The sequence below is a fragment of the Eutrema salsugineum genome, unplaced genomic scaffold (genome assembly GCF_000478725.1).
Source record: "Eutrema salsugineum unplaced genomic scaffold, Eutsalg1_0 scaffold_11, whole genome shotgun sequence".
In the NCBI taxonomy this organism is placed as follows: domain Eukaryota; kingdom Viridiplantae; phylum Streptophyta; class Magnoliopsida; order Brassicales; family Brassicaceae; genus Eutrema; species Eutrema salsugineum.
Genome location: NW_006256901.1, coordinates 3,247,712 through 3,270,033, shown reverse-complemented (window position 1 = coordinate 3,270,033; position 22,322 = coordinate 3,247,712).

The following is a 22,322-nucleotide window of genomic DNA, read 5'->3' as shown; positions in this document are numbered from 1 at the left end:
AGGCTCCAAAAGCACCTGTTTAACACTCCAAAACATGCAAAACTCTCTTGGACCTAATGCAATCTCCTAAGTCCTAAAACAATGCCTAAAGACCGAAAATGCATTCAAATGAGACATGATTTGGACTAGAATATGTACATTAAATGATGCAATTTATGAATATATCACTTTGAAATTAAAAGAATGTGTTAGCTACGCCAAACATCAAGTAAAATTTGCCATGTGGGAAAAACAATCCACGTAGCAATAGTAACAAGCAAATGAGAAGTAAGATCACTGCAAGTCTAAAATATAATATCCTCATACTCAAATAACAGAGTATAGAGGAACATGACAACATAGATAATAACGTTGCATAGGGAGTTCCGAGAAAAGAAAATGCTACCAAAAGAGAGAGAAAGTCAACGGTCTAAGTCTAAAGTTGGATAAGCAAAAGGAAACAACTACCAAATTGGACGTTAAACAAAAGGAGATGAAACCATCTTCAGGTTGCAGATGGGGCATGTGTCACGGCTTCAGGATCTGGAAGAGGCTCGGGAAACAGAAGACAAGCATATCCAGTCGGGTTTCAAAAGGTGCTCATGTACTAAGAGTGTTTCTTCACCTCGGCTTAGGAGCCTCGGTACAGCCACACTGAGGCCATTTTTACGAATATTCTGGGCAACCCCTCGACCATTTACATCGCCCAAAGCCAAACCGAGGCTTCCCCACTTGAAGACACAATGCTCCAAACGTCTAAGTGTCAAAATCACCCTCGCCTTGTTTACCTCGGTACAGACTTAGGCCGAGGGTTTGTGCGAATGAAAGGGATCAAACCTCGACCAAAAACCTCGCCATGCAACACCCCAAGGTACCTTGTCACGTGCTCAAACTCACAAACAGCTTACTCCAGGGTTTTAGATTCAAAGAAGATCAAAGCACAAGAATCATGCAAAGTTCAAGGAATGTTCTTCATGCTTCAGCCAAGATGCATCCCACCCTCGGCTCAAAGACCTCGGCATATACCTGTACCAAGCCAAGGGTTGGCTCCAGCAACCCGGAAAGGGCGGGTCAGTACCCAGTTTTTCCTGGGCTGACCCAGCCCAAAGCATTCCTTATATATAGTTTTTTTTGGACAAAGCCTTAATTATCTTATCTTCTATCTTGTTTTCTCTTTGTTTCTATTTCTTTTTTATTGAAAAACCGACGTGATTAAGAGATATCTGAAGGATTTCATCATTCTAAAGTTTTTTCTTATCATTTCATCATCTCATCTTAGCTTCTAATCATGATCTACATCACCTATTGCAAAGGAAATGGTGTGTTCATCATGATTAGTGAGTAGTCATCTTTTAAGCTTCTAGGTGTGTAGATTATGATGCTTATATGTTTGATCTATGATGTTTAGGGTCTACATTCTCATTTCATTTCCTTAGTTAGCTGTTCTTAATGCTAGATCTTTGCACATCACTCTGATCTAGAGCTTACGCATTTCTCCACCCAAAAGGTGTTTGATGAAATGCTTGAAAGAGCTAAGCTAAGGGCTTATGTCTTTTTCATCATGAGAGTGATAGTCTAATGTATAAATAAAATATTAGAACTGTTTCTTAATGCTCACTGATTCATGCTTCTCACATGGAAATTTGGTATGAAAGAGGATTAGTGTAGAGATTGATACCTTCATGATAGGATTAGTCTAGATTAGAGTTCTAAGTTAAAATGTTTTGAGATCATGTGATTGCTTGTTGCAACTTTCTGTGTAAGATTAAGTCTCTCTTAAGTAGAAACTATCTGGTCATTATTAGACTTAAACCTTTATGCTTGTTGATTGCTTAGTCTTGATTAAGGTGAATTAATCTTGATTAAGTGATTTGCAAAGGGATTATTGTCATGGGAGTGAATTAATCTGCATTTGAATTCTAGACTAAAGAGTAACAAGTGTTGCATTATGTTCTTAGCATCATGCATCAATATCTAAAGTACCCTAATCAATGATCACATCTAGAGGTTTAGTGTTTATCATTTGCTTAATCACCATCATCTTGTTTAGTTTGCTTGTTGAGTTCATTGATCCTATTGATTTGCTTGTTTCTTGTTTATGCTTTCTTGTTTCTTAATTACTTTGTCACCAAACCCATCTTTTTTTCAGCTTGACTTAAGAACTTATCACATAAACTAGTGTCTAGCAACCACACTTATGGATTGATACCCTTTATGCTACAACAGCTTAGGGATTGATAACCCATCTAAAAGCCTTAAAAAACTCTTAGTTATCAGGTTTGCGCGTTGCTAAATCTTGGACGTCACTACCAGCGGAATCTCGATATGAATGAACAGTGGAATCACAACTAAGCTCAATTTTGGAGGTAACTTCAACGAGATCTAAGGGGACCGAGCTCTCAGAATCACTCTCACTATCAGACATTATGGGTTCCTAACATAAAAGTTCCCTAGTTTAGAAGATTGAAAGAGCTCTGATACGAAACTGAAATAAAGCTACAAGCAAGGTTACAAGGAATCTAAAGAGAGATGCGAAATAAGAGAAAACTTGTACCCTTAAAGCTTTGAAAATTGGAAGTTGTTACTGAAGTGACCAATCCTGAGCAGAAATGACAACAGAAGAATCTCAGCCAAAAAATGAGGTGAAGCAGAAATGTGAGTGAACAGAGCTTAAGATAACACCCAAAAACGCAGAGTACCAGCAATTCTCATAGTGTATTATGGAGAGAAAAATATCAGCAATTACAAAAGTAAAAAGCTGTGTGTGTGAGCCGCTAGTGAAAAGAGGTCGTGAGGGAGGTGAGGAAGACAATAACTCCTTTTAGGTTAGGCTGTTAGGGTTATAAATTCTAAAGCCCATTCGACTAAAAAGTAGGTGCAATGGGCAAATTTCTCTCGCGTGGCTAAAGGGAATGGGTGAAACCCATTTAAGTAAAAATGGTGGGCAATTTTGAAGCCCATTACATGGTTAAGTGTGTGTGTTTTTAACGAAGCACATCATGTTTCTTCTTCACGTAAAGATGAAATTAAAAGTGCTATGTTTGCTATTGGGTAATCAACTAGGAGTGTCCACACATCTGATTCAACATTAATGTTAGTGAATATCTTCAAAGTAAAACTCTTTATGTCTCGATAGAGATAATATGAGGTCTACTACTCTCTAAATTCTAAAATAGAAGTTAGAGAGTGGGGGGGGCAAGTTGTTAGGTGAAATAAAATCAACTATAAGATCTATCAAGTAGGTTCGACCCGTGAAAGGTTTGGCCCACGTAAGGTCTGAATATAAAGTAGGGTCGGACCGACATAAGATCCAAATAATAGAAAAAGGTTCGACTAACAGAAAGTTCGAATAAAGAAAAATTTTAACCAACAAAAGGTCCAAATCCTCTAGAGATAAGTACTAATAACCTACACGTCATCCTAATCCGAAAAGGCTTAGGGTTTGGGAAAGGCTTATAACAGGAGGAGCTCCCGAAAGACAGAGGATATGTAGCAATAAGAGGACAAAAACCCTATAGAGCATATTTTTACAATAGCTTAGCACCTGCGATATACTTGTAGTTTGGAGCTTTGTTATTGGAATAAAGATCTCTTTTTCTCTTATCGATCCATATAACTGTCTTTCATTCGAACCTGTTAAAATTTCCCCAAACAGTTGGGCGCTAGAAGGAGGGGGTTTACAGCTTTAACTACGTGAGACATGTCGAAAGGAGAAGATAACAACAATATCCCTGGGAACACCAATGTTCCAACTAGAGTAACTTATAGCCCAGATGAAGCAGAATGAAGAACGACTTGCAAAACCAGAAGCAGAAAACGCTTCCTTGAAGGAGGCAAACTCTGCTCTCATTGGTGATGATGGAAACACAGATATCGATCCTCGTGCCAGGTTTTGAACACGGGTCCCCCCAATGTTACCATTGGACGATACTGTTTGACTAACGGGTAATAGAAGCGGGCAGCAATATGAAAACAACATACAAGACGATGATGGAACGCGTGCTACCAAAACTAGACATGCACCTGTTGGTCCTACAATTCATCCAACAGAAGACGTCCAGCTAAATCATATGATTTCCAAACGAATAGAAGTTATGGAAGCTTTAATCGGATGAGTTCCATGAGTAGCTCCCCCAATCACGAAAAGTGCCCCTAACTCATATGCTGATACCCCGTTCACGGACGTGATTGCATTGGTGGAGATGCCAAGAAAGTTTACACTTCCTACAATGAAGATGTACAACGGAACGATAGACCCGGATAACCACATATCACAATACAAACAGAGAATGTTTACAACAACCATCGCAAAGGAACTTCGCAAAGCTACAATTTGCAAAGGATTCGGTTCAAGTCTTACGGGACCAGCCCTTCAATGGTTTACAAATTTGCCAAACGCTTCAATTGACTCCTTTGCATCATTAACAGATCGCTTCGTTGAACATTTTTCAAGTAGTAAGAATTTGGAGAAGACAGCTGACGATCTTTATGAGTTCGTGCAGAAGAAAGGTTTAGGGTGCACAGTTTTATGGGACGATTCAACAAGGAGAAGGGTTCTATACCAGCATGTGTCACGTCTAATGCAATTTTGGCTTTCAAAAGAGGTTTGCTCCAAAACGGTGACCTGTACAAAGAATTGACGAAATATCAATGCAGGACGATGGAAGACGTGCTATCTAGAGCATGGACACAAATCCGGTGGGAAGAAGATCCAGCCTACGAGCATCATCACTTCCCACGCTCTGATTCACGTGTGGTGAGAGACAAAAGATCAACCATAGATGACAAGCCGTATTAAAGACCTTGCAGTGAGAATGCCAGCAGGAGAAACGACAATAGAGACGCTCATCGACCAATCAGCATGATTGAAAGTGAGAGGCGACCACCATCAACTTGGCCTGACATGAGTAACCTTTCACTTTCTCCTGTAGAACTGGTCGCTGCTTTGAACCGGATGAGTGGAATGGTAAGATGGCCACCAAAAATGAAGGCACCTGCCAGAAAGGCGTGACACTTTAAAATGGAGCAATTTTCACAGTGATCACGGTAACCGGACAGAAGATTGTGTCTCATTGACAATGAAAGTGAACGAATTATTGAAGAAAGGCCACTTGAGAGAATATCTAACTGATAGAGCTAGAAATCGCTTTAATTAAAGAAATAACGAGAGGACGTCAAAAAAATCTATTCCAGGGTCACCTACGAAGCACGATCGTATCATTTGTGTTATCTCTGGAGGTTCGAAGATCAGTGGAATATCACATTCAGCTGCCAAGAAGGGCACTAGAACTGCTAAAAGTCGTCAGGGAGATAGTCGAGTAAGATGTGAATTTATGCCAACGTGCATCATAAGCTTCACATCTGAGAAAGGTGGAGAGGTATTAGCTCCGCATCTTGACGCACTGGTCATATCCTTAACAGTCGCTAACAGTTTTATGAAAAGGACCTTGATTGATAATGGGAGCTCGGCAAACATACTCTTCATAGAAGCTCTCATAGGATTAGGCCTAGACAAGCCCGCACCAACGCGAAAATCTACTCCACTGGTCGGTTTCAGTGGCGAGGTTAAACAAACTGTAGGAAAAGTGACGCTGCCTGTGTATGCGGGAGGAAACAACAAACAAACAAATTTTTTGATACTCGACTGTGCGTTAGCTTACAACACGATTATGGGACGTCTTTGGATTCATGATATGGGAGCTATGCCCTCAACCCTTCATCAAGTCATCAAGTTTCCTAATCCTTGAGGGGTTAGAGAGATCAAAGGAGAACAAGAAAATTCGCGTTCATGCTATCAGACAGCAATGAAAGGAAAATGTCAGCAGTTGTATCAACTGCAGAGTCCACATACGATCCAACACAATGAAGAACCAGAGGTGGAACAACTTGATGAAATACCATTAGTGGAAGATGAACCTGATAAGAAGGTGAATGTCGGTTCGAAGCTACCAATCGACATAAGGAGGAGCTCCCGAAAGAGAGAGGATACGTAGCAATAAGAGCACAAAATCTCTAGAGAGCATATTTTTGCAATAGCTTAGCACCTGCGATATACTTGTAGTTCAGAGCTTTGTTATTGGAATATAGATCTCTTTTTTCTATCGATACGTAGAACTGTTTTTCATTCGAACCTGTTAAAATTTCCCCAAACAATAGGATGGTAGTATTGTTCCTAAAAATGTAATTAATTTCATTAATTCATGAAAGAAATAAAACTTTTAGTGAGCAATTATTAAAAATGTTTGTAGACACAAAAAGGACTATTTGGACTTTCAATTCCAATATAATAAAGGGGCGATAATCTTCTTAGCCTAGCCACATATAATTAAAACAAATCCTATAATATAGCCATATAAGTAGTTTTAAGGAACTTGTAGAATTATAAATTAAGTTTTGGCATGATCCATCAAATTTTTGAATTCAAATAGGACATATCATTGTTTACTTATAACAGTGGCAGATGCAGAAAGTTTTATAGATGGGAGCATAACATTAAAATATGGGAAAAAATCTATAGATAGGGCACCTTTTTCTTTTTACCATTAAATTTACTTAAAATACATAAGAAAAAATTAAAAATAGTAGGGACTACGTGACCCCGTCTAGACGTATGTACGTTGCCTCTGACTTATAATCCATTTTTTTTTTTTGGTTTTGATTTTTTTGTATATTTTAAATTTTAAAAAGAAACATTCAATGGTGAAGAGGTAACATATCCTAATGCATACATAGTATGGAAATATTAATTATGGTTCACTTCTAATTTAAATTTAAAATTTTCATATTTTTTTATTATTTATTTTAGTTTTTTATTATTAATATAAATTTTATATATAATTTTTTAATCTTTAATCATTTAAAAAAATAATAGTGTTTGAGAACTATTGAATTTTTATTGTTGAGGTGGACTAATAAAATTTATACAAAATTTCTTTATTCAGCAATAATATTAGAATTGGTAAAATTTTTAATTTTTTAATTCAGAAAAAGTTTTAAATTTGTAAATTTTCTTGATTTTGAATGTTGATGTGAACCAATAAAATTGCTCTTTAAATTTCTAACTGGACATCCTGAAAAGCATTTACCTTCAACTTTTATAAGTAATCGATTCATTGCATATACTTAGTTTTTCATATCTATTTTTTTTGCTCATCAAATTTTAGGATAGTTTGATGGTAATAAAATTTTCATCATTGTTTTGACATAACTTTTTTTGTTGCAATAAATAAATCGTGATATCCAGTTGAGGCTGAACCGCTCAAAAATGTTAACGATGAAAATAATCAGACCGAAGACACACAATCACATACTCCTCTAATGGACACACCATTTCTAATGGATATACCATTTACAGAATCTGATGGTATCACTGATGAAACCCGGAGTGTCTACACTAGTTTTGAAGCAAAAAAATATTAAATCAAATAACTTCTAGACTTTTTTCGTCAAGGTTTTGAAGATTTAAGAAGCTTTAGACCTTCTTCCACAACGTCTAGAGATAGAGCAAGAATGAAAATCAACAAAGAAAGAGTCCAGAGATGGAAAACAGAACTCAAGGAGACAAAGATGAGAGTTCTGAAGATGAAGAAATGTTCTTTGATCTGTTAGAGAACTATCTACTTGCAAGAGATAGGCTTTGGAGGAAGATCAGACCGCCTCTAAAGTATCACGACTCAAACATTGTTGGTTTTGCATTAATGCAGAAGACGGTGGATGTCCTGAGCCTAGCTGCTATCAAGAAGCTATCAGATATCAAGACTGGACTAAATGCCATGGTTGAAGAAATGGAGTCTCAGATTAGGAATAAAACTTTTGAACTGGTGAAGAGACCTAAAGAAAAGAGAGTGATGTAAATGGGTTTACAAGAGAAAACCAGGGATAGAGGGGGTTGAAGAACCAAGATTCAAGACTCGGTTGGTTGCAAAGGGATATTCAAAAAGATAAGGGATTGACTACCAAGAAATACTATCTCCGGTAGTCAAACATGTATCAATCCGATTGTTCTTGTCTTTCGTGGTTGAACATGATATGGAGCTGGAGCAGATGGACGTCAAGAAAGCTTTCCTTCATGGAAATCTAGAAGAACACATTCTCATGGAGCAACCTGAAGGTTATGAGACAGAGGAAGGGTAGACGTTGTGTGTCTTCTGAAGAAATCTCTTTACAGTTTGAAGCAATTTTCTAGACATTGGAATCAAAGGTTTGATTCATTCATGCTCAGTGCAAGATATCTAAGAAGCAAAAATGATTACTGCATCTATCATCAGGAGCTAAAGGACGGGTCATACATCGACCTGTTGCTGTACATAGATGATATACTCATTGCTTGCAAGGATAAAGAGAAAATCAATTCTCTGAAGGAGATGCTGACTTCGAAGTCCGAGTTTGAAATGAAAGATATGGGAGAAGCCAAGAATATTATGGGCATGGAAATCAAGAGAGACAGACATAAAGGGGTTCTAGAGTTATTTCAGGAACAATACCTTGACAAGGTTCTGAAAAATTTCAACATGGATCAGTGTGAGGGTGTCAAGATACGACTAGGAGTACATTTCAAACTCAGAGCTGCAACATATGAGGAACTTGAGGATCAAGCAGATTATATGAAGATGGTGCATTAAGCAAGTGCGGTGGGATCGGTTATGTACTCAATGATTAGGACTCGAGCACATCTAGCTTATCCAGTTGGGGTTATCAGCAGATACATAGGAAAGCTGGTGAAAGAAGACTGGAGAGTCGTCAAGTGGGTTCTGAAATATATCAAGGGGACTAAGAGTAAGAAGATGTGTTTCAGGAAACAAGACAAGTTTGAGATCAAGGGTTTTGCCACTCAGATTACGCTGCAGATAGGGAGAAGAGAAGATCTGTTACCAGCTATGTATTTACTGCAGGAGGTACAATGATCAGTTAGAAATCAGGGCTGCAGTGGGTTGTTGCATTGTCCACGATGGAAGCTGGATATATGGCTCTTACAGAGGAAGTTAAATAGGGTATATGGTTTGAGTGCAGAGTTGGGGATGAATCAAGAGCTATGGAGGTTCATTAAGATTCTCAGAGTGCCATTTCATTGGCAAAGAACTTGGTTCACGATAACATATGGATGTGAGGCTGCATTTCATTAGTGATATGATTATAGAAGACAAGATTAAGGTGGGTAAGAATGGTACAGCTCATAATTCGGCTGAAATTTTTACCAAGACAGTTCCAGTGAGCATGTTTGAGGAAGCATCAAATTTGCTTGGTTTGATTTAAAGGTGAGAGATCCAAAGATCTGAAAAAGGAAATCCAAGAACTAGAATCAAGAAGATGTGATAGTCATTCAGGGCAAGGTGGAGTTTGTTGGTTTTGTCTTCATGACTACCCAGGTAAAAAGGGTTTAAAATGATGCATCAGCTAAAACAAGTAACCGCGGTAAAGAAGAAAAGAAGGGTTTTGCTGAGAAGTAAAAACCATGGACAAAGACTCCAGAAGACACAGAAAGTTTCTACAAAAGCAGTAACAGCGTTTTAAGAACACAAGTTTAAGTCGTTAGAGATGGGGAATGACAAATAAGGAAAGGCAAGAGGACTTGACGACAAAGATTAGCTTAATCCGCTGAGCTGTAGGTGTTACAGGTGGCTAAAGCAAGGTTCCCATTCACGTGAGTGGCTCAAACTTTGGATCAGATCGCTGGAAAAAGGATCCAAAGTATATTATCTCTAAAGATGTATAAAAAAAATAAGAGACATATTGAGCTAAAGAGTCTAAGAGTAAGAAAACACAAGATCGTGAGAGAGCCAAAGTCTAGGTCTTTGTAACCAAAACACATTGATTCTTGTGGATTTCCTGATAGTTTTCCGGCGAGACGTACTGACCCAAGTTTAAGGACGTGAACTTGTTAATTGTTTGTGTGCTCCCTTACTCTGTTTTCTTTGCTCTGTTTTCTTTCTTTGTTAGCAAATACCATTTCCAAACCTCAATCCTAAGCAACATTAAACTAAGCTAAATCCCAAGACATTGTACCAACAACTAATCCACATTTGCTTGACGATTATTTTTCTTCCTTAAAGAGGTGCCACAGCTCCAGTTGCATTGTTCATCAAGGAAACAAAGAAGATATCGTTTCCTGTTCGATAGCTGAGTACGAAACTCAAAGCTATACCTCTAAAGGTTTGCCCTTAATGCTTCCTGCGATGCCACCACATGAACATGTTCCGATGGAGGCAGTTGCATCTTCAAATCCGAGAAATGATCGAGTTAATGAGCTACAGCCTCAAGTTCAAGCTGATGTGGTCATGGAACAAGCACCTCAAAGTCTAAAAAGAAAGCTTGACGGAGACAATATAGCTGTTGGACCAACTATCAAAAAGCAAAATGGATCTACTAATACCAAGAAGGGTTTGGTGGTTCCCCTTAAACCACCCGACAAGCAATGAAGATATTTCATTTGAACTGTCAAGGAATGGGGAACAACTTGACAGTTCAATACCTTACTGATGTCAGGAAGTCTTCTAAACCTGATATCATGTTCCTCGTTGAAACTAAAAACGGCTGTAATATTCTCAATAAGCTTTGTAATGACTTAGGATATGCCCATTCTTTTGTTGTACCGGCTAATGGGCTTAGTGGAGGTTTAGCAATCTTTTGGGATGTATATATTCAGCTTTCTTTCCTTTCTACACCCTCTTTGCATAACTCTGATATGTATATAACTGATGGTGCTAATGTATTTTGTTTGTCCTACGTTTACGGTCACCCTGTAAAAAAGAATCGGGCTAATCAGTGGAATTCTATAATGGCAGATGTGGAGGCTGGTATGTATAGTGGGAAACCGAGAATAGCACTTGGAGACTTTAATGATATCAAATACGCTAATGAAAAAGATGGTGGAGTTCACAGGTCTGAATATTCTTTCTATCACTTCCGTAAAATGCTATCAGTCTGTGGCTTACATGATGTTAAAACCTTTGGGGGTAGATATACGTGGGTAGTTCAAAGATACAATTATACGGTCAGAACGAAAATTGACAGGGTAGTAGCCAATAGTGATTGGCTTGACCTTTATCCCACAGCTTATGTCCAGGTTCTTCCTTGGCATTGTTCAGACCATAGAGCTTTAATTCTTCATACTGATAATGGAAAATGGAAAGGTCACAAGCTTTTTAGATATGATAGTAGATGGAAGTTTATTACAGAAATAAAAGATGATCTTAAAAAGTTTTGGGAAGAACAATGTCAACAGTTTCCAAGTCAAAATTTCAGTAAAGCTCTTGAAATGTGCAGACGGAGGCTTTCTAAATGGAAATCTCAAAATGTTACTAATTCGCAGAAGAAGATTCAGGAGCTTCAGCATCAACTGCATCAAGCATACGAAAGACCTGTTCTTGATTATTGTTTTATTAATGACATTAAATCCAAGTTGCAGCATGAGTACAGAATGGAAGAAGAATATTGGAGGTTAAAGAGCAGAATCCTTTGGTTGCAAGCTGGTGATAAAAATACCAGGTTTTTTCATGCTAAACCAAGCAAAGGAGGTCTTTTAATCGTATAACCTCGATTAGTGATGAAGCAAATAACCTCTGGTTTAAGTATAAGGATATCGAGCAGGTTATTATTGATTACTTCACCACTATATTCTCGTCTAAATTTAATCATGTTGCTGCAACTTTTCTGTCTCAGATACAACCAAGAGTCACGAGGGAGATGAATTACTCTCTTACCCAGCCTGTAACAGAGGAAGAGATATATCAGGCTATTCAGCAAATGAACCCGGATAAATCCCCAGGTCCTGATGGGCTCACTGCAGGATTTTACAAAGATCACTGGACTACCATCAAAGCAGGTTTAATTAGCTTTATTCAACATTTTTTAGATACTAATGAATTAGATCCTGCTTTGAATCATACCCATATCTGTTTAATTCCGAAAATTGAATCTCCTATTCAAGTAAAAGATTATAGGCCTATCAGTTTAAGCAATGTTGCTTACAAAATACTCTCTAAAGTGTTAGGGAATAGGCTGAAGCCAATATTACAATATCTAATTTCAGAAAACCAATCGGCCTTTATCCCTGGAAGGCTATTACGGATAATGTCCTCATAGCTCACGAAATGCTGCATTCCATGCATACTAGAAAGATTAAGTATCCGTATATGGCTATGAAATTAGATATTAGTAAAGCATTTGATAAAGTTGAATGGCCTTTTCTAGAGAGTATGATGAGAAGAATGGGGTTTGCTGATCAATGGTGCAAATGGGTTATGAAATGTGTTACATCAGTATCATATTCTGTTTTAATTAATGGTAGTCCCTCAAGAAAAATCTATCCTAGTAGAGGCATTATACAGGGGGATCCAATTTCTCCATATCTCTATTTGTTATGTACAGAAGGTCTCTCTCATCTAATCACACAAGCGGCAAAAGATGGAAGAATTTCAGGCTTTCAAGCAAGTAGAGGGGGTCCTGCTATTACTCATATGCTTTTTGCGGATGACTCGCTTCTATTTTGCAAAGCAACAGCTGCAGAATGTGATGAACTGCTGACTATTCTCAGACAGTATGAAGAAGCTTCAGGACAACAAATTAATTTCCAGAAATCTGCAATCACGTTTACCAAAGGTACTGCTCCTGCCTTAAGAGATTATATTCTTCAAACTACTCACATCGAGAAGGTAGGTGGCTTTGGTAAATATTTGGGGTTGCCTGAATATATTGGAAGGAATAGAGCTGATACTTTTTCATACTTGGTGCAAAGAGTCTCTCAGAAAATGGAGAATTGGTATGCTAAATTCTTATCCCCTGCTGGTAAAGAAGTTTTAATTAAGTCAGTAGTTACTGCTCTTCCAACTTACTGCATGTCATGTTTTAAATTGCCTTTCAAATTAATTAGACAGATTAATGCAGTAACTAGGAGGTTTTGGTGGTCCTCTCAGCCTGATAGAAAAGGAATTAACTGGATTTCTTGGGGTAAAATAACAGATCCAAAACCCCATGGAGGATTAGGCATTCGGGATTTACAAGACTTTAATGTTGTCCTTTTAGCTAAGTAAAGTTGGAGACTCCTTCAGAACCCGACGTCTTTGCTAGCTAAAGTGTACAAATCCAAATATTATCCCAAGATGACTCTGTTAGAAGCAAAGCAGAAATGGTGCTCGAGCTATGCTTGGCGTAGCATTCTTGAAGGCAACAAGCTGATTAAGAAGGGAGCTAAATGGCTTGTTAGGAATGGTGATCAAATTCAGGTTTGGAGAGATTTATGGTTACCAACTGTTCCTTCAATGCCTGCAACTGGTATTGGCTCTTCGGTATTTCCTAATTTAAAAGTTAAAGACCTTTTTATGGAAGGAACAACTGAATGGGATGATTCTAAACTTCTATCTCTTTGTAATCCTATTGATATTTCCCTTATTAAGATGTTGCGTCCTTCAGTCACAGGAGCTGAAGATGTAGTCACTTGGTTACATACAAAACAAGGGGAATATACGGTAAAATCCGGGTATAATCTCTTACGCTCAGAAAAAGGTCAGACTTCCTCCACCCCTATGTATTTATATAAAGCCCTTTGGAAGCAAAATATTCATCCCAAGGTGAAGCTTTTTTGGTGGAAAGTTTTTCACGATGCACTACCAGTTGGGGTTAATCTTAAACATAAGCGCTTACTCCTTGATAGTAAATGTCATTTATGTGGAGAAGCTGATGAATCTATTACCCATCTCCTTTTTATGTGTCGTATCAGTCGAGAAATCTGGGAAATAGCACCTATCAATATCCCTACAGTTGAATATATGCTCTCTCATAATGTTTATGAGAATTATAGCTCGTTTGTAGAGCTAAACAAAGCATGTAGAGATCAACTGTTTCTTTTCTATTTGATAGGATGGAGGATTTGGAAACAAAGAAATGAAGTTGTATTCAACAACAAGCGTTGGCCTATTCCTGATACGATCAATAGAGCTTTGGGTGATCTTAAACTGTGGCAAGAAGCATTGGAGAAAACCAAAGTTGATCTGCAAAGAGCACAACAAGCTTCGTGTGTGAGAATAATTACAGACTCTACAAATGTACCCACATCTCGTCAAGAAGCAATCACTGCTGCAGATCAATATTGTTGTTTTATTGATGCTTCTTGGATATCACCGACACAATTAGCAGGTGTTGCCTGGATTTTGTATAATAAACAAGGAAGGCAGATTCTGCAAGGCTCGGGAGCAACTTTCCCTACATCTTCTTCATTGGAAGCTGAAGTTGAAGCCTTACGTTTGGCTGTTGTTAATCTGCGAAAACTTGGATATGCTTGTGTTACTCTTTGTGGAGATGTGCAAGACATATATGGAGTATTACAGCATAATCGGTTTGAAAGGAACCCACAGCATTGGAAGCAGCATCATATGGGAATATATGTTCAGGATATATTAAAGATATCTCAAGTTTGTGGCTTTTCTTTCGTGCAGATTAATAAAATAGCAAATGATTGTGCTGATCGTCTAGCTAAACAAGCTAGATATAGTTTGCAAAATTATGTAATCCGCTGGTTGATGTAATGTTTTATCTAATGAAGCAGTTTGACGAAAAAAAAAAAAACAATGTCGGTTCTCCTCCCCTATATATATATATATATATATGTTGCTTCCCCTTTTGTGTAAGTGAACGAAGTTAATTAAAAATTTCTTCTTCTCATATCATTTCCACTAAGCTCTTTCTCTCTCTCTCATATTATATATAATATATTTAATACGTTATCAGTATAAGCGCCTTTTTATCCATTTTTTATACTTAAATAAGTAAGATTTAGATTTATATCTAATTATTTTAAATTTACGTTTTATTTCGGGATAATAGACTCTGCCTTCCCCAAACCGTTGATTTAAATGTATATTCAATTTATTTTTAAAGTTTACAGGATGATAGACTCTGCCTTCTCTAAACCGTTAATTTAAATTTATATTCAATTTATTTTCAAAGTTTACAGGATGATAGACTCTGCCTTCCCTAAACCGATCGTTATGATAGGTTATGTATTCACGATCATATGATCATATGGTACATTATGTCTCCTCAGATCATATAAATGGAGTAGAAAGTTAAACCTCCTCCTTGATATTATGTTTATGGAGTAGAAGGCTTTGCCTCCTCAAATTATATGGTAGGCTCTGCCTCCTCAAAAATATGATAGGCTTTGTCTCCTCAAAAATATGGTAGGCTCTGCCTCCTCAAAAATATGATAGACTCTGCCTCCTCAAATTATATGGAAGACTATGCCGCCTGTATAATTTTAAATTTATACTTTTATTATGTGTGAGAATTAAATTTTTTTTTATCATGTTTTTCTCGAAAACCAAATTTTTAAACTGAAATTTTGCTAAATTTATTTTTGATAAAATGTTATACAGTTATCATGTCAAATTTGGCAAAGCTCGACATTCCTGCCCTTCATGTATCTGGAAAAAATTACATGTCATAGACAGTAAGTGCAAAAATGTATCTAAAAGGAAACGAGCTTCTTAATACCATCGATAAGTTGGAAACGACATCAGATGAGAAAAAGGTGAAAACCATGATATTTTTGCTCTACCACATCGATAATAGTTTAAAAGAGGAATACATCACGAAAGAAGATCCTGCAGATCTTTGGCAATTTCTCAAAGATAGGTTTGATCACCAGAAATATGTGATCTTACCAAAAGCCAAATAAGAGTGATTGAATCTCCGGTTTCAGAATTACAAAAGTGTTGGTGAATATAATTCTGCTATGTTTGGAATTGCTTCCAGGATGATGTTATGTGGATAGGAGGTAAGTGATTTCGACATGATCGAAAAAACTCTCCAAACATTTCATCCTAGAAATGTAATCCTGCAACAACAATACCGGGCAAATGTTACATCACTTACTCGGAGTTGATGCAAGTCCTCCTTGTAGCTGAACAAAATAATCAGCTCGTGATGTTAAACCATCAAACTCGTCCAACAGGATCATCGCCATTCCCAGAAGCGAATGTTGCGTCATCCAGTCAAAATAATAGAACCGAACACGGACGCGGGCGCGGTCGAGGCCGTTACTGTGGTCGCGGACGAGGTCGTGGACGAGGAAGACAAAATGATGTTGGTCGGGAAGCAGGAAAGCAAAAAGAAACTGCTTGTTACAGATGCGGCATGAAAAATCATTGGGCAAAAACATGTCGTACGCCAAGACATTTAGCCGATCTGTACCGAACATCACAAGATCCCAAAGAAAAGGATAAAGGAAAGAATTTTAAAACCAATTTCATCTCTGATGAAGCTGGACCTTCCTTTGATGGCATAAGTGATTATACTCATCTTGATATCGCTGATTTCCTGGTTGATCCTGAAAAATCAATGGAAACAAAGCAATTAAGATCGATGTAATATAAAGTCTTCTTGAAGAAGACAAGAAAAACCCTATGTAATTTTAAATAAGAATGTAATATGCTTTTGTTAACAAGAAAATGTGTTTCTTAATATAAATAAATTTTAAAATCATGTTTTGGTTTATTAATGCATTTTCTTGCATATTTTGATTCAGATTATGTCAGCATTTGAGATTCAGGATGGAGATACATGTCTAGCCGACAGTGCTACGACACATACTATACTTAAAGATAAAAAGTATTTCTCCTGTCTCAAAATAAAGTACTCCGCCGGAAGCGTGAGTACCATATCTGGTAATACAAATATTATAATAGGCTCTGGAAGAGCTAACTTGTCAATGCTAAGGGGGACAAAATTTGAAATAAGTGATGCGTTATATTCTCCCGAATCTAGCAGAAACTTGTTAAGTTTAAAAGATATCCGAGAAAATGGATATCATATAGCAAAGACAAATAAGAATGGCATTGAATATCTTTGCATTATATCTGAGAGAAAACATGTATTGGAAGAATTACTAATGATGTCCTCTGGGTTATATTGCACAAAAATAAATATGATTGAATACTATGTTACAGTAAATCTGGGGTTTACTAGTACATTTAGAATATGGCATGAAAGATTTGGTCATCCTGGATCAGTCATGATGAGAAGGATTGTGCAAAATTTGAGTGGCCACCCATTGAAAAACTAGAAGATTTTTCAATCGGGAGAGTTTTCATGTCAGGCATGTTCTCAAGGAAAACTCATAACTAGGCCCACGCCAGCCAAAGTTGGGAATGAATATCCTGTATTCTTAGAAAAAATACATGGTGATATATGGGCCGATTCACCCACCGTGTGGGTCATTTAGATATTTTATGGTATTAATTGATGCATCTAGTAGATGGTCACATGTATGTCTATTGACTACAAGAAATATGGCTTTCACAAGATTCATTGCCCAAATAATCAGGTTGAGAGCGCAATTCCCTGATTATGCCATAAAGAAAGTCAAGCTTGATAACGCTGGTGAATTCACTTCAGCGGCCTTTAATGACTATTGTATGTCCTTGGGAATCGATGTTGAGCATCCGGTTCCACATGTTCATACACAAAATGGCATGGCTGAATCTAAATAAAACGGTTGTAATTGATTGCGAGACCGTTAATATTGAGAACAAAACTCCCAATTACTGTATGGGGACATGCTATATTGCATGCTTGGGCATTGGTCCAGATGAGGCCAAGTGTATATAATGAATATTCCCCAATATAGTTAACATCTGGCAAGGAGCCAAATGTATCTCATCTCTGTATTTTTGGATGTGCGGTCTATGTCTCAAAAGCCCCGCCGCAAAGAACAAAAATGGGGCCACAAAGAAGATTGGGAATATATATCGGCTATACATCACCAAGTATAATTTGATATCTTGAACCGGTAACTGGAGATATGTTTACGGCACATTTTGCCGATTGCCACTTTGATGAAAATGAATTCCCAGCGTTGGGGGGAGGATCAAGAGAATCACCAAAGGATATCACATGGTGTACACAATCCTTGGCTTATCTTGATCCCCCTACCCATCAACGCGAGGTGGAAGTTCAGAAAATCATACATTTGCAAAGGTTGCCAACCAGTTACCTGATGCATTCACATATACAAAAAGAGTGACAAAATCGTATATCCCTGCTGTTAATGCTCCATCAAAAATAAATGTTCCGGAACAAGTTATTGATGGGAATAAAGCAAATGAACCGAGGGTTTAATTAAAGCGCGGGAGACCGATGGACTCGAAGGATAAAAATCCTCGAAATAAAAAGAAATTGGGTGGCAAGGTTCTAGAAGAACCGAATAAATAAAAATATCTTGAAGACATTGGTGAAAAGGTTCTAAAAGAACCATATAGAGATATATGTCCTGAAGACATACATAAAGAGGTTCCAGAAGAACCAGTTAAAGAAGTTCGTCCAGAAAACGAACATGATACTGAAAAGTATGAGATTTCCATTAACTTCACCCAAAGTGGGACATTATGGGCTAGAAGCGAGATAAATGATACAAATGAAATATTCTCCTTTTCGGTATCCAAAGAAATTGATAATGAAAATGATGATCCAGACCCAATGTCCGTGTCAGAGTGCCAGAAAAGGCCTGACTGGGAGAAATGGCAGATGGCCATGAGAAATGAATTAATCTCCCTGAATAAAAGAAATGTTTTTGGACCTATAGTCATTACACCTGGGGATGTAAAACCCGTTGGGTGCAAATGGGTCTTTGTAAGAAAACAGAATTGAGAAAAACGAAGTCACAAGATATAAAGCCTGATTTGTGGCACAATGTTTTTCTCAAAGACTGGGAATTGATTATAAAGATACATATTCCCCAGTCATGGATGCAATCACATTCAGGTACTTAATGAGTCTAATGGCATCTAAATATCTAGATATGTACCTTATGGATGTTGAGACTGCATATCTATATGGATCACTTGATAGTGACAAATACATGAAAATCCCAGAAGGAGTAAAGATCTCAAAAGGATCAAAGATACCTGAAGCATCTAAAGACATATGTTCGGTTAAATTACAGCGGTCACTTTACGGATTAAAGCAGTCCGGACGCATGTGGTGTAATCGCTTGAGTGAATATTTGTTGAGTAAAGGATACATCAACAATGCGATATGCCCTTGCATGTTTATTAAGAAATCCTCATCAGGATTTGTGATCATTGCTGTATATGTTGATGACCTAAACATAATCGGAACTCAAAAGGAGATTGATGATGCAAGAACTCACATGAAAGAAGAGTTCGAAATGAAAGATCTTGGAAAAACAAAATTTTGTCTAGTGCTCCAGATTGAGCATTTCCAAGATGGAAAATTTGTGCATCAGTCAAATTACACCAAAAGGGTGTTAAAACGTTTTAAAATGGATAAAGCAACTCCTTTGAGAAGGTTCCCTTTCGACCATGTGAAGATAGCGAAAATGTATTAGGTCCTGAAGTACCTTATATGAGCGCTATCGGTGGGCTTATGTATCTTGGAAATTGTACTCAACCAGATATAGCTTTTGCTACCAATCTACTTGCAAGATACAGCTCATCTCCTACGCGCAGACATTGGATGGAATAAACATATTTTCGTTATCTCCAAGGTACGACTGGTTTGGGTTTATTTTATCTTAGAAATCCCAAAGTTGGTCTAGTTGTTTTTTCAGATGCAGAATATTTATCAGATCCACATAAAGCTCAATCGCAAAATGGGTATGTTTTCACAATTGGTAGAACTGCGATCTCGTGGCGCTCCCAAAAACAGACTTTGGTTGCCACTTCTTCTAATTATGCGAAAATCAGTGCTCTCCATGAAGCATGTAGAGAATGCATATGGCTCCGATCCATGACTCAACATATACAAGGTGCAAATGGAATAGTCATTGATACGAAACCAACAAAAGTATTTGAAGATAATGCTGCATGCGTCGCTCAACTCAAAGAAGGTTTCATCAAGAGCGACAGAACAAAACATATTCCTCCAAGGTTTTTCTCTTACACTTAAGAACTCGAAAAAAATCAGAAAGTGGATATCCAATATGTTCGCTCAAGTGACAATGCAGCAGATCTCTTTACCAAGGCGCTTCCCACTACATCATTCAGAAAACACGTTCAAAGCATTGGAATGCGCCGACTAGGAGATCTATAAAAGACATTTATATCCATTTTTTCGAGAGGAAGATTATGTTACAGTACTCTTTTTCCCTTGTTATAGTTTTTGTCCCACTGGATTTTTTCATAATAAAGTTTTTAACAAGGTTGTACATAATATATTATTAGTGATGGATAATAAAGAAAGAGTGTTAAAAAGTGGATAATTATCCACACATACACCGACGTAACAATGTCGGTTCTCTTCCGCTATCTATACTATTATTTACGAAGTCAAAAATCTTAGGTGTCGTCTCCAGAGCGATTTGCTTATGTGTCATTATTAAAAAAAAAATATGTGGCATTTTAATTAATTATGATAGGTTGATCATTAATCTTACGTGTAAATATCCGTGACATGGCCAAAAAACTGATGTGTCATATCCATAGCGATTTGCTTATGTGTCATTATAAAAAAATATTATGTGGTGTTTTAATTAATTCTGATAGGTTGATCATTAATTCTACATGTAAATATCCGTGACATGGCCAAAAATCTGATGTGTCGTCTCTACAGCGATTGTCCTACGTGTCATTATTAAAAAAAATTATGTGGCGTTTTAATTAATTTAGATAGGTTGATCATTAATCTTACGTGTAAATATATGTGGCATGGCTAAAAATCTGTTGTGTCGTCTCCATAGTGATTATCCTAGGTGTCATTATAAAAAAAACAAATTATGTGGTGTTTTAATTAGTTCTGATAGATAGATCATTAATCATACATGTAAATACCCGTGACATGGCTTTTTTCTTCTATTATAGGCCAATGATTTTGTTTATGGGCCACTGTTCTCAAGTTAGCCCTAGCCACTGATTTTGGTTATGGATCACCGATATCAACGTTGGTACTAACCTAAACCCTAACGTATCTATCCTATATATACTCCTCTCGGTCTTCATGTTTTCTTACATACAACGTCCGTCTTCTAAGGTCTAGCATCTTTTTAAAAAATTTATCCACGTCTTTTTTAAAAATCAATATATACTATTATTTATGCATTTCTGTAATGACAACCTACTATTTTTTTATAGTTCATAATTTTCTGCTTTAAGACGTTCTTCTTATGTAAATCTATTGCCTAATAGTTCTTTCCTTCAACAAATTTATGAATTTTCTGTAGAGATTAGCAATTGTCCCCTTTGTGATCCTCAGATTTTGCCATACCATCTGCCTCCATCTCAAATTGCTTTTACAGAAGAAGAACATTTTTCTGCTGATGTTTACAACGATAAATTTACAGATTGGCTGAAGTTTAATTAGGACTATCCTGAAGCCATATCATATATGTATTCTAAATTTTGACCCATTGGATTTGGGATCATAAAAACGTATATGGCATCCCCGTCTTTGCGGCAACTCCAGCCGAGTATTATAGCCAACTATAACTCTAACACTGGTGAAGCCTACTTCTTGAGGGTTTCATTGCATGTCGTTTGCGATCCATGTTTTTATATAAATATAAGAACAATTAATGGTGTTGTCCACCCTACTTTCAAAGTCATGTTATGCTTTAGTTTTAATTCACGATGATATCGAGTATGTCGAAACTTTCTATGAAGGCAGGTCAATGGGTTTCCGCTCCTCTCTTCAAATGATGTACATTACTTTGTTACATGCAGGTTCTATGATGAATCATTTTCGTGTTTGGAGATCCATGCAATGTTTTTAGTATAAGATTTATCAATTCTTTGCAATGTCTTTGATGTTTTTCCTTAATTATCTTATTTAACAATTTTTTGAGATTTTTCATTGTGTTTGGATTTTTATTATTTTCCCTAATGTATTTTCTAAATTTAATAATAAACAATTAAACAAAATTTTAATTAGTATTTGCTAATTAATAATATATATTATTGTTATTATTTTACCCATTCATAATTGTTATAGAAGTTGTACTAATAGTTTTCGTAATAAATCATATATATTGCTCCTACTTTTATTCACTTACAATTCTTAAAAGTTAGAAGTAAAAGTATAAAGAATAAGACATAATTGATGATATAAGAACTCAAAAAAGATGAATTTGAATAAAACCATGGAAAAGAATAAGAAGCAGATGAGAACAAAAGATAGTGAAGAAGAATAAGAATAAGAAAAAAGATGTTGGAGTTAATGAAGAAAATCGGAAGAAAAATTGAAAGATGAAAAAAAACAAAGTAAAAAAAGAGGAAATGGGAAAATAAAGTAGGTGAAAATGAGAAAAAGATGAACAAAAACAAGAAGAAGAAGAGTTTGATGAAGACCAAAGAGGAATAAGAAGTAGAGAATAAAGAAGGCTAATAAAAATTAAAAAA